Consider the following 14366-nt stretch of genomic DNA (forward strand, 5'->3'; position numbering starts at 1 on the left):
GGAGCTCCCATTTCATTGGATCATAGCCATGGGGTTTCTATAGGGTGAATATTATCCCCATTTAGCAGAGCAGAAAACTGAGGCTCAGAAATATTGACATCTGCCCTTCCTCCCTTGCAGAGTTATAAGTCCTTAACTGAATTGTAGATGTCAGTGGTGATCTGATCAGCTTTCATGGGTTCAATTGTCATCTCTGTATAGGGGATTCTCAGTTCTCCATATCTAGCCCTTGTCTCTCCCAAACTCTGCGCTTGTTTTAAAAAAAGATACTAATTTAAAAAAAAGGTAAAGTAGCTATGTGACAATATTACTTCTGAGCTTATTTACTCATGTGTAAAATGAGTATGATAGTACTATTTTATACACACACACACACACACACACACACACACACACACACACACAGGCTACTGTGAGGAAACTGCTTTGTAAACTTCAAAATGCCATGCAAATAACAGTTGAATTTCTTCTTTTGGAGGCAGGTATGATGTACTGGAGAGAGTCAGCACACCTGATTTCTAGAACCATAACAAAGGTGGGATGATGGGGCTTTGTTCCAAGGCGCCAGCATTGAGAGGGAGTTGATAGCTTTTGAACTATGTCAGCAGCTAGAAACAACTGAGCTTAGCACCAACTTAGCAAGAATAATTAGTTAAAACGGGAAGCTACCTACCCTTGCCTGCCACACCAGTCTGAGTTCTAACTCCTGTAAGTCAGAAGATGTGGAAGCTAGAACCAAGGATCAATGAAGCCCAGAGCTATGATGATGAGGAATAAATGACCTTTCCTGGCATAGTGAAATGGATGAATTGTGTGACCCTTTTTGGGGGGGAGTGGAGCTGACTATCTTGTCCTGAGTTCTCTGCTTTGGGGCAAGGGGAGTATTAACTGAAGTGTTGATCTATAAGTCTAGAAGAAACTCCTCAAGTTTCCTTAAGCTCACCATAGGGTGGGGGCTTGCTTGATTCTAGTCTTTTGCTTTTGGAGAGGGTGACTCAGGAAGGAGGAACAGATCAACTCCCAAGAAAGATGGCATTCCACTGCAGAGGCAAGAGGTGGCATATTGACTATTTATGGATTAGGGTATGAGTCTGCAGATTTTTTTTTTGGCCAGGTTAAAAGAATTTTGTGCAATATTAGATATCTTATTAGCCCGAGTGTTTGCATGGAGAATCTGAAAGCTCTTTTCTTTTTTTATTCAGTCCTAGAGAGAAGTCAGATTCTGATGTTCTCAGGGGATGTCCTGGGTAGGGGAAAAAACAGTCAAATTCTGATTTTCTCTCAGGAAATTCTGGGTGTTGGCATGAACTAACAAGATTGTCCTAAGAAGCCTCTCAAGAGTGAAACCTGCTGGTGTGTGCACAGAGCATCAGTTCTGAGCCATGAATTAGATATGTATAATGAGGATTGAACCCCTGGGGAGTGGGAGCAGAGTTGCACTGCTTGCTTCTGGCTGACCAAAGCCCTTTTCTTCATTAGCACCACTCAACCGCACGTGCTGGTGATGTGGGGTGCAGGGATACAGGCCCAGACCCGGGCTCAGATACACATACATGCAGACCCATATGTGGTATTAGCCAGTCATGTTTTCAGATGTCATAAGTCCTTTGAGTTGCTGGTTGTCACTGAAGTTTGCTTTCTGTGTTACAGTATTTTGAGAAACATAAGAATAATAGCTGGGATTTACATGGTGCCTTAAGGTTTGTAAAACACTTTACACACGTTTTATAAAGCTAACACTTATATAGCACCTACTATGTGCCTGGCACTGTACTGAACCCTTCACAATTATTATGTCATTTGAGCCTTACAATCACCCTATTTCACATCTTCCAGAGAGAAGGGGCTTGCTCGAAATCACACGGCTAGTAAGTGTTTGAGGGAGGATTTGAACTGAGGTCTTTGTGATTCCAAGTCCACTGAATTCCAAACTTGGGCCTTTTTTGGATGCCCAACTTGTGATTTGACTCTCCAGTGGTGATTCACTCCCTGGGGTTCTTTGGGATATCATGTGGCTTAAAGCAAAACAAAACAAAAAATGATCTCTGTTGTAGGCAGCTGGGTGGCACGGTGATTAGAGTGCTGGGCGTGGAGTCAGGAAGACCTGAGTTCAAATCTGGCCTCTGGCACCTACTAGCTGGGTGACCCTGAGCAAGTCACTTAACCTTTCTCTGTCTCAGTTTTTTCACCTGTAAAATGGGGATGATAATATAACTCCTAGGGGCAGCTAGGTGGCACAGTGAATAGAATACTGTCCCTGGAGTCAGGAGGACCTGAGTTCAAATCCGGCTTCAGACACATAATATGCATTAGCTGTATGACCCTGGGCAAGTCACTTAACCCCATTGCTTAGCCAAAAATTATATATATATCCCCTAACTCCCAGGGTTGTTGTGAGGATCAAATGAGATAATAATTTATAATAAATAAATAAAGCACTTAGCACAGTGCCTGACACATAGTAGGTGCTATATAAATGTACATGTGCATACCAACCTTGAGTCTAATTTATGGGATTCTAGAACTGGAAGAGAGCTTAGAAATTATGTAGTCCAGTTCCCTCCCTTTACATGGGTGAGAAAACTGACTGAGCTGGTTCTCCTTTCCATTGGACCAACTCTGATCTTTTGTCAGTAAGACCTGGAGAAGAAAGTAACAACAGGCTGGGAGTCCATCACTTGGGGGCCCTCCCCTGTCCCTTGCATTCCTTGTTGCCTCCTCTCTAGGTCAGTCATCAGGGCTGTGCTGTTCCAATCTCTGCTTCCTGCCCTCCTTTGCAGTTTCCTCAGTGACTGTGGACTGTAATTTCCTGAGCTCCCTGCACTGTGTATTTGAGTGAGTGAGTGTGTGTTGTGGAGACAGAGGGAGGAAAAGAGAGAGACAGAGACAGAAAGAGAGACAGAGAGAGAAACAGAGAGACAAAGGGAGGAAGAGAGAGATAGAGATAGACACAGAGACAGAGACAAAGACAGAGACAGAGAGGGTTGAAAAGAGAGAAAGAGACAGAGAGAGACAGAGAGACAGAGACAGAGAGACAGAGAGAGAGAGATCGAGAGATCTTAGGAGATTAGAACTAGGAAGGACTTTCAGAAGCATTTATTTCAGCCCTTTCATTTGACAAATGAGGAAGTAATAATAATAAAAGTTAACATTAATATAATGCTTACTACGTGCCAAGCCCTACATGCTAAGTACTTTACAATTATGAATTCATCTGATTCTTGTAACAACCCTGGGAGGTACGTGCTATTGTTATTATTCTTATTTTTATAGACAAAGAAGCTGAGGTTAAGTGATTTGCCCAGGATCATACAGCTAGTAAGTGTCTGAAGCTGTATTTGAACTCAGATCTTCCTAACTATGGGCCCATCACTTTTATCCCCTATACCCCCCAGCTGCCCCTAAATGAGGAATAAGTTTGGTGGAAAAGTGAAAAGATACTGAACTCAAGAGTCAGACGATCTGGCTTCAAATCCTAACTCTTTCACTTTGTAGCTGTGTCACCTTGGGCAAGCTTCTCTTTGGCCTCAGCTTCTTCCTCTATAAAATGAGAGGTTTGGGCTAGATGGTGTCAAAGGTCCCATCTATCTTTGAATTATCTGATCAGTTAACAAACATTTATTCAGAGCTTAGCAGGTGCCAGCCCCTGTACCAAGTGCTTAGAGATACAGAGAAAAATATGAAACAGCCCCTTCTCTAAACATCTTACTTTCTAGTGGGGGAGATAATATACACTTCTGTCCAGTAAGTACATACATAACATATACAAGATGAATACATGATAGTTTTGGGAAGGTAGACACTGGCAGTGGGGATGAGGTGGGGTCAAGAGAGTCTTCATGTAAGAGATAGCAATTGAGCTGAGTCTTGAAGGAAACCAGTGTTTCTAAGAGGTGGAGATGAGAAGGGAGTAGAGACAGTTTCATTGCTTAAAAACAAAAGTCCCACTTGCTAGAACTGCCTGAAAATTGTACCCATTGGTCCAACAAGCAATAGATGGTCCCAAGGCCAAGTCTCTGGGCTGATGTGGTCCAGAATGATGGCTTGTAATTAGCATCATGGTGGAACATTAAGCCTTATGGAACATTACAACAGAGACTGGTAGAGTTGGATGGGGTCTAGTGAAAAGAGTGTCAGAATATTAAAGCTCATTTTACAAAAGAAGAGAATGAGGGTCAGAGAAGGACCAAAGACTTTTACAAGGTCACAAAGATGGATTGAATGGGGATGATAATAGCACCCACCTGCCAGGGTCATTGTGAAGATCGAGTGATATATAATACTTATAAAAAGTGCTTAGTACAGTGACAGGCCCTGTAGAAATGTGCATTCCCTTCCTGTTCTAACATTTTATAACCTAAGACCCCTTCCAGCTCAGACATTCAGTATTCAAAGATTCTGTCTAGCTCTCACATTTCATATTCCAAATTCTCTTCCCATAACTTTGTGGGTTCGAAGTTCCATTATAGCTCTGAGGTTGTGCTCAGCTCTAATAGTCTGTTTCCATGTCTTTCAGCAATATTGCTGGGGTTTGCCAAAGGCAGGAGGGTATATTGAAAAGAGCACTGGCATCAGAAAATGTAAGAGCAAGTTCCTTCTCAGATGCCTCCTACCCTTGTGACCTTGGTGAAATCTGTAACCTTCCTAGGCCTCAGTTTCCTGATCTGTAAAATGGAGGAATTGAATTAGATGGCTTCAGAAGTTTCTTCTAGCTAGGTCTAAATTTATGGTCTGTAATGGGACAGCTGGGTGGCACAGTGGATAGAGTCAGGCCTGGAGGTGGGAAGCCCTGAGTTCAAATCTGGACTCAGACACTTAGCTGTGTGACCCTGGGCAAGCCACTTAACTGTGTCTGCCTTAGTTTCCTCATCTGTAAAATGAGCTGGAGAAGGAAATGGCAGACCACTCCAATATCTCTGCCAAGAAAACTTCAAATGGGGTCATGAAGAGTCAGATACAACTGAAACAACTGAGCAGTACACCCAGAATGATGGGTTTAAAACGGGCAAAAGGACAAATGTGACTAAGTTACTGCATGCAGTGGTACAACTCCCTCTCTCCTCCTTTGTAAATGCATCCCAGGCCATCATCAGGTGTTTCAGCTGGGAAAATATCCCACTGGCCATAAACCACCAGCATTTAAATTGGCAATACTGTGAGACCACTTTTGCTAACAGTTTTTTCTCTTAAAAAAAAGACTTATTTCTAAAAAGAAACTGAATTCACGTAATAATATTAACAATGATCCATTCAGGCCCCAGAGATTTCCTTGCTGACTTCCTCCAGAAGCATAAAACAGCCTTGCAGATGCCGTCTCACTTGGCATCTGCAACCTCTGGGAAAGCAGGAATTCCATCATGCGTCTTCCTCTTCCCTCAATCGGTTTTACTCATGTTTCAGTAGAAGTGCATGTGTGATATAATCACTGAAGAATGTCAGAGATGGAGAGACCCTTAGAGATGATCAGTCCAATCTTTTCATTTTACAGAGGAAGAAACTGAGCCCCACAGGGGGCTCCCAGAACACCTGGGACTCCTGGGACACCAGGTCTCCTGACCCCTGTGGAGGACATGCTCCATTCCATGGTCAGACCAACTCTCACACCAATTCTGGGGGGCTAGTCCTGAAAGGACATTTTGTTTAGCTAAGGCTGGCTGTAGAGGAACCTTGCTGGGGACTTCCTGTCCCTCGAGGCTCCACATTCTTAAGGCCTTGGCCCAAGGGTCCCAGGGAGAACAATAGGACTGGGGCTCTAAGACAGGAAGGTAGGTCTTTGGTAGTGTTCCTGCCTCCTAATTAGACAAACAGACATTCCTTCAGCCTGGGGTCCTGGGGCTGGATTTGACTCCTTGCTCTCCTGCCTTCCTGTGTCTCCCATTTTATGGGGAGTCAAAAATGATCTCTAAGAATCCTTCCAGAGCCAAATCCTGTGGCCTTATGATAGAGTACATTCTATGGTGCACGATTTCCTGGACCCTTGTTTTTCTTCTGTAGACCCATGGGAGAGTTTGGCTGCTTGTAGTAGTAGTAGCAGTAGCAGTAGCAGTAGTAGTAGTAGTAGCAGCAGCAGTAGTAGTAGTAGTAGCAGTAGTAGTAGCAGCAGCAGCAGCAGTAGTAGTAGCAGTAGTAATAAAAAATATAAAAATTATCATCAGCAGTAAGCATTTATTAAGCACTTACTGTGCGCCAATTAGTATGCTAAGCAACGGGAATACAAAGATAGACATAAATGGTCCTTCCATTGAACAAATCCTCCACAATACCTCATCATAGCATGGAGGTCATCCTGGGTTCTCAAAGGCTACAGCAAGGGAACACAAATTCTGTCTGGTCTTATTGATCTGGAAAACATTTTCTTCAGTATCAATTGGTGTTGGTCCCAATCTGGGTACTCCTTATTACTATATTATTATAATTAATATTATTTTATTGTAGTTAATAAACATTTATTAAGCCTTGCTATGTGCAATGCTCTGTGCTAAGCACCGGGTATATACAAAGAGGCAAAATTAGTATTTGCCCTCAAGGATCTTCCATTCCAAAGGAGGAGACAGTGTGCAAACAAACACATACAAGAAGCAGAGCTAATGTGGAGGGGCTCAGCTTTAGAACTTTGCCCATTACAAGATTGGTTTTTCATTCACGGCAACTCATGAAATCATTGACTAATGTACAACAGGGCTCTGAGCTGTGTTACTGAGCAAGTATCTACTCCTGTGAAGTCACAGGTTCAAATCCAGGCTGTGCTCCTTACTATCTGTGTGTGATCTGGGGTAGGTCACTCCCACCCATTACCGTATCTGATCTTAAAGACGCCTTTGAAAGATAAATTGAATTGTAACATTCTCAGGAGCAGAGACAAGCCCCTCCCTCCAGCTCAGAGCCCATTGAACACTATTTCTCAAGTTAGAAAACTGAGGCTTGGAGGGGAAATGCCCAAGGCCACAGGGCCAGTAAGCAGGGGAGATGAGCCTAGAAAGTCTGTTTTCTGGTTTTAGGTCTGGGGTTCTTTTCCTTATAGCACGTGTACCTTCTTGGCCACTACGCCCCATTCTATTTCTCCCAGGGTTCTCTCTCCTTGGGATAGATGAGAAAGGGGTTGTTGGCTCTGCTTTGTCCATCACTGCTATCCAACTAAGCACGTGTTCCATTTGTTTTTTGAGTTGTGGGGAACCAGGGCATAGATGGGGTAAAAATAACAACCCTGGGGAAAGCGGAATGGAATCAGGGCTTGACCTTGAGACCACTGAGCTTTTTGGCTCTGCCGGCTTAGCTTTATTCTTGTTTTTAAAGAGTGAGAGTTCCTAGTATCTTTCACTCATTTTTTTACCCCTGGTCTCCTTTCTCCTAAGTCCCTACTTCTATTATTTTGCGGGGTCTAGACCGCTAGTCTCCAAACTTTTAAAATTGCTCATTCTGTAGGTAAAGTAGTTTTGAGCACTGCCCCCAATATATGTACATTTATTTATAAATTAAATATATATACTCTGAGTGACTCAGTGTGACCCACTCAAAATGAAAACCGATGAGATTGTTACGTTAGGGTCATTGCCTCCAAGCACAAAGCCAACCCTGCCTGGAGGGTCTGCCACAGACTGGAGGTGATAATGGGAAGGGGAGGGAAGGCAGGGTGGGTATGCTGAGGGTAGGAGGAAAGAATTTTCCCTATGGGATCTTCAGAGTTGCTCCTGTCAGCTAGTCAGTCAATAAACATTTAGTAAGTGCCCACTATGTGCCAGGCATATGCTAAGAACGGGAGATACACAAAAAGGCAAAAGACAGTCTCTCCCTCAAGGAGCTCCCAATCTGATGGGATGGGGGCCTGGGTAGAGGTTGGATTGTAACTGCCCAAAAGCTGGGGCAAAACGTGGGAGATTGGGGGAGCTTCCACAACAGTGGGCATAGGGGGAGTGTTGGGAGATAATAGGTGAAGACTGGAAATAAGCACCATCACTGACTATTACAGAGAGGATGGCATGTAATCCATCCTCTCATTCACTGATGAGTTGATCATACACTTCTTAGGGTCATGCCGCCATTTTCTGCTTTGAAGGCCAGTGGACTAAGACATTGAGTTTTAGAACTGAAAGGGGCTTTACAATATAGAACACAGCAAGTGAGATCTGGCCAGAATCTTAGAGATGATCTATTCTAATATGTTTATTTTACAGATGGGGAAACTGAGGTCTACGGAGAGAGAGTTAGTTTGATGTGATGGAAGAACAGTGGATTGGCAGGACTCCTGGGTTCTAGCTCCTGTTCTTTCTCAGCTATGCTTCTGACTTTCTGGACTTCATAACCATGTCTCTGTTTCAGCCTTGCCCCTCAAAACTCCCTCAGCACCTGAGCTCTCCTCTCTCTGAAATATCCATCCACTATGCCAGCTCTCTTCACCCACTGGTGGGTTTATTCTGAGACATTCATTTTGGAAAGGATCATAGGCTAGCCAACCTTCTTTCCCCTTCTGGGTGTGCTTCTGAGGCAGCTGGTGGCACAGTGGATGAAGACCTGAGTTTAAATCCAGTCTCTTACTATCTGTGTGATCCTGGGCAAGTCACTTAACCTCAATTTCATCAATTGTAAAATGGAGCTAATAGTATATTTATATTATTTTTATATTAATATTATTTTAGTATGTTCATTTATTATATTATATATTATTATACATAATAATAGCATAAAACCTCCCTGGATTATTATGAGAATCTGATGAGATAATATTTGTAAAGTGCTTAACACATTGCCTGGCATACAGTTGGTACTTTATAAATGCTTACATAGTAGGTACTATATAAATACTTATTCTTTTTCCTTCTCTCCCCACCTTCTTTCCCCCTTCTTCATCCCCCCCCGATATTCAGCTTTTTATGTGTTGTCTTCTTCCATTAGATTGTAAGCTCCTTGAGGGCAAGGCCTGTCTTTTTGTTCAGATTTGTATCCCTAGTGCTTAGCACAGTGCCTGGCTCATAGTAAGCACTTAGTAAATGTGTGTTACCTGCCTACCTACCTACCTACTAATTCTGCTACTGATTTTTTGTGCGACCTTGGCCGAATCACTTCACATTGTCCGGGTTTAAGTTGTTCAAGTGTCAAATGGAGAAGACTGGACTTTATAACCTCTGAGGTCCTCCTTGGTTCTCCCTCAATTGCAGAAATGCTTTGAGGAGGTGGTTGGTGGGGCACCCATTGTTTTCTCCTACTTTCCCCACACACTCTTTTCCTTCTGTTTATTATTCTAGTTAGCTTTTCCCACCTGCCTATATCCCATAGGATGGTCTTTAGTAGAATGCATTTCCCCCCCCTTTCTTCTCCTCTCCCTATTCCCACCCCCCCCCCCATCCAGGGAAGAAGGAAGTAGGCGTCTTTCCAGTACAGTAGGATACTGTGGACTACAGAAGAGATGTAGAGAGGGTCACTCATAGGATCTAGAACTGGAAGTGACCTTAGCAACCATGTATTCCAATCTCCTCATTTCTCAGATGGGGAAACTGAGCCTAAAGCTGGGAAGGGACTTGCTGCGGTTGTGTGGATAACAAACATAGCAAAGCAGTGACTCCAACCCAGTCCTCAGATCCAAATCTTCTTCGTCCCCTTTCTTGAGCAGGGCGATGACCTCTGTTTTAACTGCTGTGTTTTTGTTTCTCGCCAAAGGATTTCCTCCCGTGTAACAAATCTCAGGACTTGGGTCTCAATGACAGGAAACACATTGTGGAGCCTGAAGGCTGGGGTGTGGGGGAGCCCTCCAGTGCTTCGTGGCACAGCTTCCTTTTCTTGGGGATCTTTGTTTTTGATTGGGGGTGGGGAGAAGATCGAGGAGGGCTGCTGAAAGACCTGAGGAATTGGAACAGGGAGGAGAAATGTGAGCACCTATTATCCCCCAATACTCTTCCCTCTCTCACTTTTGGGGTGGCTTTATTGCAGGTGTGATGAATATGTGAAAGCTCTCTCAGGGGGACAGTCCAGGTCTGTATTCAGTGAAACAGTCAAGGAAGGCTTCCTGGAGGAGAGGATTCTTGGTCTGGGCCTTGATGGATGGTAAGACACAAATAGGCTGTGGAGAGAAAAGGAGGGCAAAAAGCATACTCTAGCAAGCAGCATGGTGTAGGATAAAAACTGCTAAATTTGGAGCCATGGGACCTTAGTTTGAATGCCATCTACTGCCTATGTGATCTTGGGCAAGATGCTTAAATGTCACTTTCCTTATCTGTAAAATTGAGGGATTGGATTTGTTTGCCCCTCAAGTCCTTTCTGGCAGAGAGGTGGTGCACTGGATAGAGTGCTGGGCCTGGAGTCAGAAAGACCTGAGTTCAAATCCAGCCTCAGACACTTCCTAGCTGTGTGACCCTGGGCAAGTCACTTCACCCTATTTGCCTCACTTTCCTCATCTGCACAATGATCTGGAGAAGGAAATGGCAAACCACCCCAGTATCTTTGCCAAGAAAATTCCAAATGTGGTCAAAAAGAGTCAGATATGACTGAACAGTAAGTTCTTTCTAGGTCTAGATTCTATTAGAAAGTTGCAGGGGGCACAATGTGAACATATGTTATGAAAAAAAGTGCTGAATTTTGTGTCAGAAGAACTGGGAACAGATCCTTGCTCTGCCACTTAATCACAATAGCTAATTAACATTTATAAAGTGATTTAAGGTGTGTGGAGCCTTCACAACTTGGTCTTCATGACTACTGTGAGGTAGGTGCTATTATCACCCCCATTTTACAGATGGAGAAACAGAGGCCAAGAAGGTTGAAGGGACTTACCTACTAAGTCACACAACCAGGAAGAATCTGAGGCAAGATTTAGACTCAGGTCTTCCCGACTCCAATTCTAGCTACTATTTACTTAGCTAACCCACTATCTGTGTGACCGAGGGCATATTGTTTAACCTCTATAAGATTCAGTTTTCTCATCTGTAAAATCTGGATTAGTTGATCCCCATGGTCCCTTCTAGGGATTCTATGAAAGCCCAGGATGTGCCTTGGGGATGATGAGGAGGCTGACCTGGGTCGGGGCCAAGAGTGTGTGTGTCTGGAAGGAGCAAGAGCCTCTCATAATCACCTCAGTTCTCCTTTTTTTCCCCCTAAGTTAGATACTGTCTAAAGCTAGACAGAGTTTACAAAGCCCTGTGGGAGCGGGTAGGATAACTACTGGTAATCCCATTTTGTAGATGTGAACACTGAGGTTCAAAGACATTACACAATTTGCATAACATCTGGCATTTGGTAAATGGTAGAGTCTGGGCTCTTGGTCCCGTCTATTGTAAGACTTTTCCTTCCCACAAGTCACCAAACCTTTTCCTTTAAAGCAAAATTTGGGGCCCCCAAATACTGTGAAGTATCTGGGTGGAAAGTGTGGTGTGAGAAAAATGCCTCAGGAATAGACCGTATACTGGCTAACATCACTGATGGCTAACATCCTTGATTAATTCATGTATTTATCTTTCTATTCACACTTTAATTCTCAAAGATAATGTAATTTATGGATATTCAAGGAGATCCACAGAATATTAGTCAGAATGACCACAGAAGTTGTCTTATCAAGATGATAGACCTGAAACTGGAAGGGGTCTCAGAGGCCCTCTAGCCCAACTCCTTTATTTTACAGATGAGGAAATAAAGGCTTGGGAAGGTTGAGTTGCCCGCAGATAGTAAGCACTGGAGGCAGGATTTGAACCCATGTCCTCTGACTCTAGAGCCTCTTTACACTGTACCAGGCAGCATAATGTAGGGAAAAGAGCACTGGATATGGGATTTCAGGACATGGGTTCATGTACTTGGGTTCAGGTACATGGCTCTGTACCTGTCTACCTGGGTGTTTTCAGGTACATCGCATCACCTGTCCAGGTTTTTTTTTTCCTGTAAAATAAGAATGCAGGACCTGATAACCTCTAAGATCCCTCCCAGGTCTAAATCCGATGAACCCTGAGAGCTAGAGACTTATCCGAGGTCATGCAGGAAGTAAATGGCAGAGTTGGGGGATATGGAGACAGGGCTCCCACCTGAGCCCAACCAGACAGTAAAGCAAGCTGCCCTCGGGCCATAGTGATGCCCTGAGGAGGCTGTTTGTCTTGAGCTTCTGAAAAGTAATGTCACCAAAAGGGCCTGTCATCCCTATTCACCTAGAGAATGTGTCACCGCTGATGAATGCTCCCTGCTGGGTCTGTGTTTTGTCTCTGCCCAAATATGAACATTCTCAACGGCTTTTCTTCAGCAAACATTATGATTTAGGGCAAGAGAGCTGAATTATACTAGTTTCCCCTTAAATAAAGGAAATCAATCTGTTCAGGCTGTGTTTTTGCTCCCAACATCGATCTGGCATAAATTCAGAGGAGTCTCAGATCATAAATACGTTTATTGCCAATAAGAGTTAGTGTAAATTACTGGGAGGCTGATGGCAGGTGTCGTCAATTTCTCTTTACTCCAATTTCCTCTCCTGTCCCACTCAGGATCCTTTATGATGGACTTGTCAATTATTATTATTATTAATTACTATTATTATGATTAAAACTCCCATTTCTGCTGCACTTTAAGGTTTACAATGCACTTTCCTTATAAGCAACCCTGTGAGATACGATGTGAGAGTGTTACCGTCTCATTTTTGTTGTTCAATCATTTTCAGTTGTGTTCAGCTCTTTGGGACCCTGTTTGGGGTTTTCTTGGCAATAATACTGGAGGGGTTTGTCATTTCCTTCTCCAGCTCATTTGCAGATAAGAAAACTGAGGCAAACAGGGTGAAGTGACTTTCCCAGGGTCACATAGCTAGAAAGTGACTGAGGCCTGATTTGAACTCAGGAAGATGTTTTCCTGACTCCAGGTCTGGTGCTCTATCCACTACATCAGGAGGAAACTGAAACCCAGAGAGGAGACTCCACTAGCCCAGGGTCACCCAGCTAGTTGGCATCATAGTTGGGATTTGAACCCAGGTCTCCTGATTCTAAGACTAGTCAGTTGTTTTATGCAGCTCCCCTTAGGATCAAGCGGTGGTGATAATGGGCCAAGGCAAATAGCCTTCATTTATTTAACACTTTATATCCAATGATCTCAATGAAATTTCATGACATCCCTGTGGGTACAGTCAAAGCAGTTATTATTATACCGCTTTTATGTGTGTATGTAGGTGGCGTTGTGGCCAGAGTGCCGGGTTTGGAGCCAGGAAGACCTGAGTTTGAATCCTGTATCTGAGACTGCTTTTATGACCTTCATGACAAGCCAATTAACCTCTCTCAGCCTCAGTTTCCTCATCTGTAAAATGGAGATAATAACAGTACCTGCTTCACAGGCTCTTTGTAAGGACTGCTAATCTTTAAGTGCTAGTAAAATGTGAGCTATTATTATTATTAGTATATATACAGGAAGACTTTTGTTTTTGCATTGTGATCATTTCTGGATGTAGGTCCCTCTCGGTCTAGCATTGAGTCCCTGGGGGCAAAGAAAAACAATAAAGCCAGAACAAGCTATACTACGACCTCCCCCCTGTGCTGATGTGATCTCTATAGCCAGGCTCGCTTTGGGCAAGAGAGCCTCAGAACTTCCTAGGATCTCTTCTTGCTTTTCTTCCTCTTCGGATTCATAGAATACCTGAGTAGGAAGGGTGTCTTAGACATTATCTAGTCTAAGCCCCTGATTTTGTAGGCAAGAGGAGAAATAACTTGCTAAAGGCAACTAGGTCTTCTGAATCTTCTTACCATGCCCTCTCCAGCCCACCATGCCTCTCCCTGCTCACCTTCCCCTTTCCCTGTTTCTTTTTGTCCAACTTCCCCTTCTTTTTATCCTCACTGCTCTTCTGCCTTCTTCTTTCACATAATAACAGGATTTCAGTTGGAAGGGCTCTTCGTAGTCAGCTACTCCAAACAGTATTTTAAACAGAATTCACCTTAACATAATTCTGGCCTTTGTTTGAAGGCCTCCAATGAGGCAGTCCATCCTGCTTTGGGATGGATCTGATTATTCCAAAGTTCTTGCTGACAGCAAGCCTGAAATTTGCCTCTGTGCAGTGTCCAGAACTCATACTTCGGTCTTCTAGAGCCAAGGAATCTCTCTTCAAGGTGAGAGGTCCCTTTAACTATTTGAAGACGGCTAGCACGTCACCCTTCAGGGTTCTCTTCTCTAGGTAGTCTCTTTCCTGGTGGTCCTCTGGATATGGTTCCTGTTTATCCTTTCCTCCTTCTCCTCCTCCCTTCCCCAGCCTACCCTGCTCGTTAGAAGTAGTGAGATTATGGTGATGCTCTGATATTATAGGTATGATGCAGGCTAGTACTTCCTGTCATGATGGGAGTGGTCGTGGGGGTCCTCTCCTGCCTCAGACTTTCATGACTTACAAAGAAGAATGTCAGCACATTAGACTAGAGTATCAAACATCCTCAAATTCC

Source organism: Phascolarctos cinereus, unplaced genomic scaffold (assembly GCF_003287225.1).
Source record: "Phascolarctos cinereus isolate Bilbo 61053 unplaced genomic scaffold, phaCin_HiC Scaffold_2;HRSCAF=192, whole genome shotgun sequence".
Lineage (NCBI taxonomy): Eukaryota > Metazoa > Chordata > Mammalia > Diprotodontia > Phascolarctidae > Phascolarctos > Phascolarctos cinereus.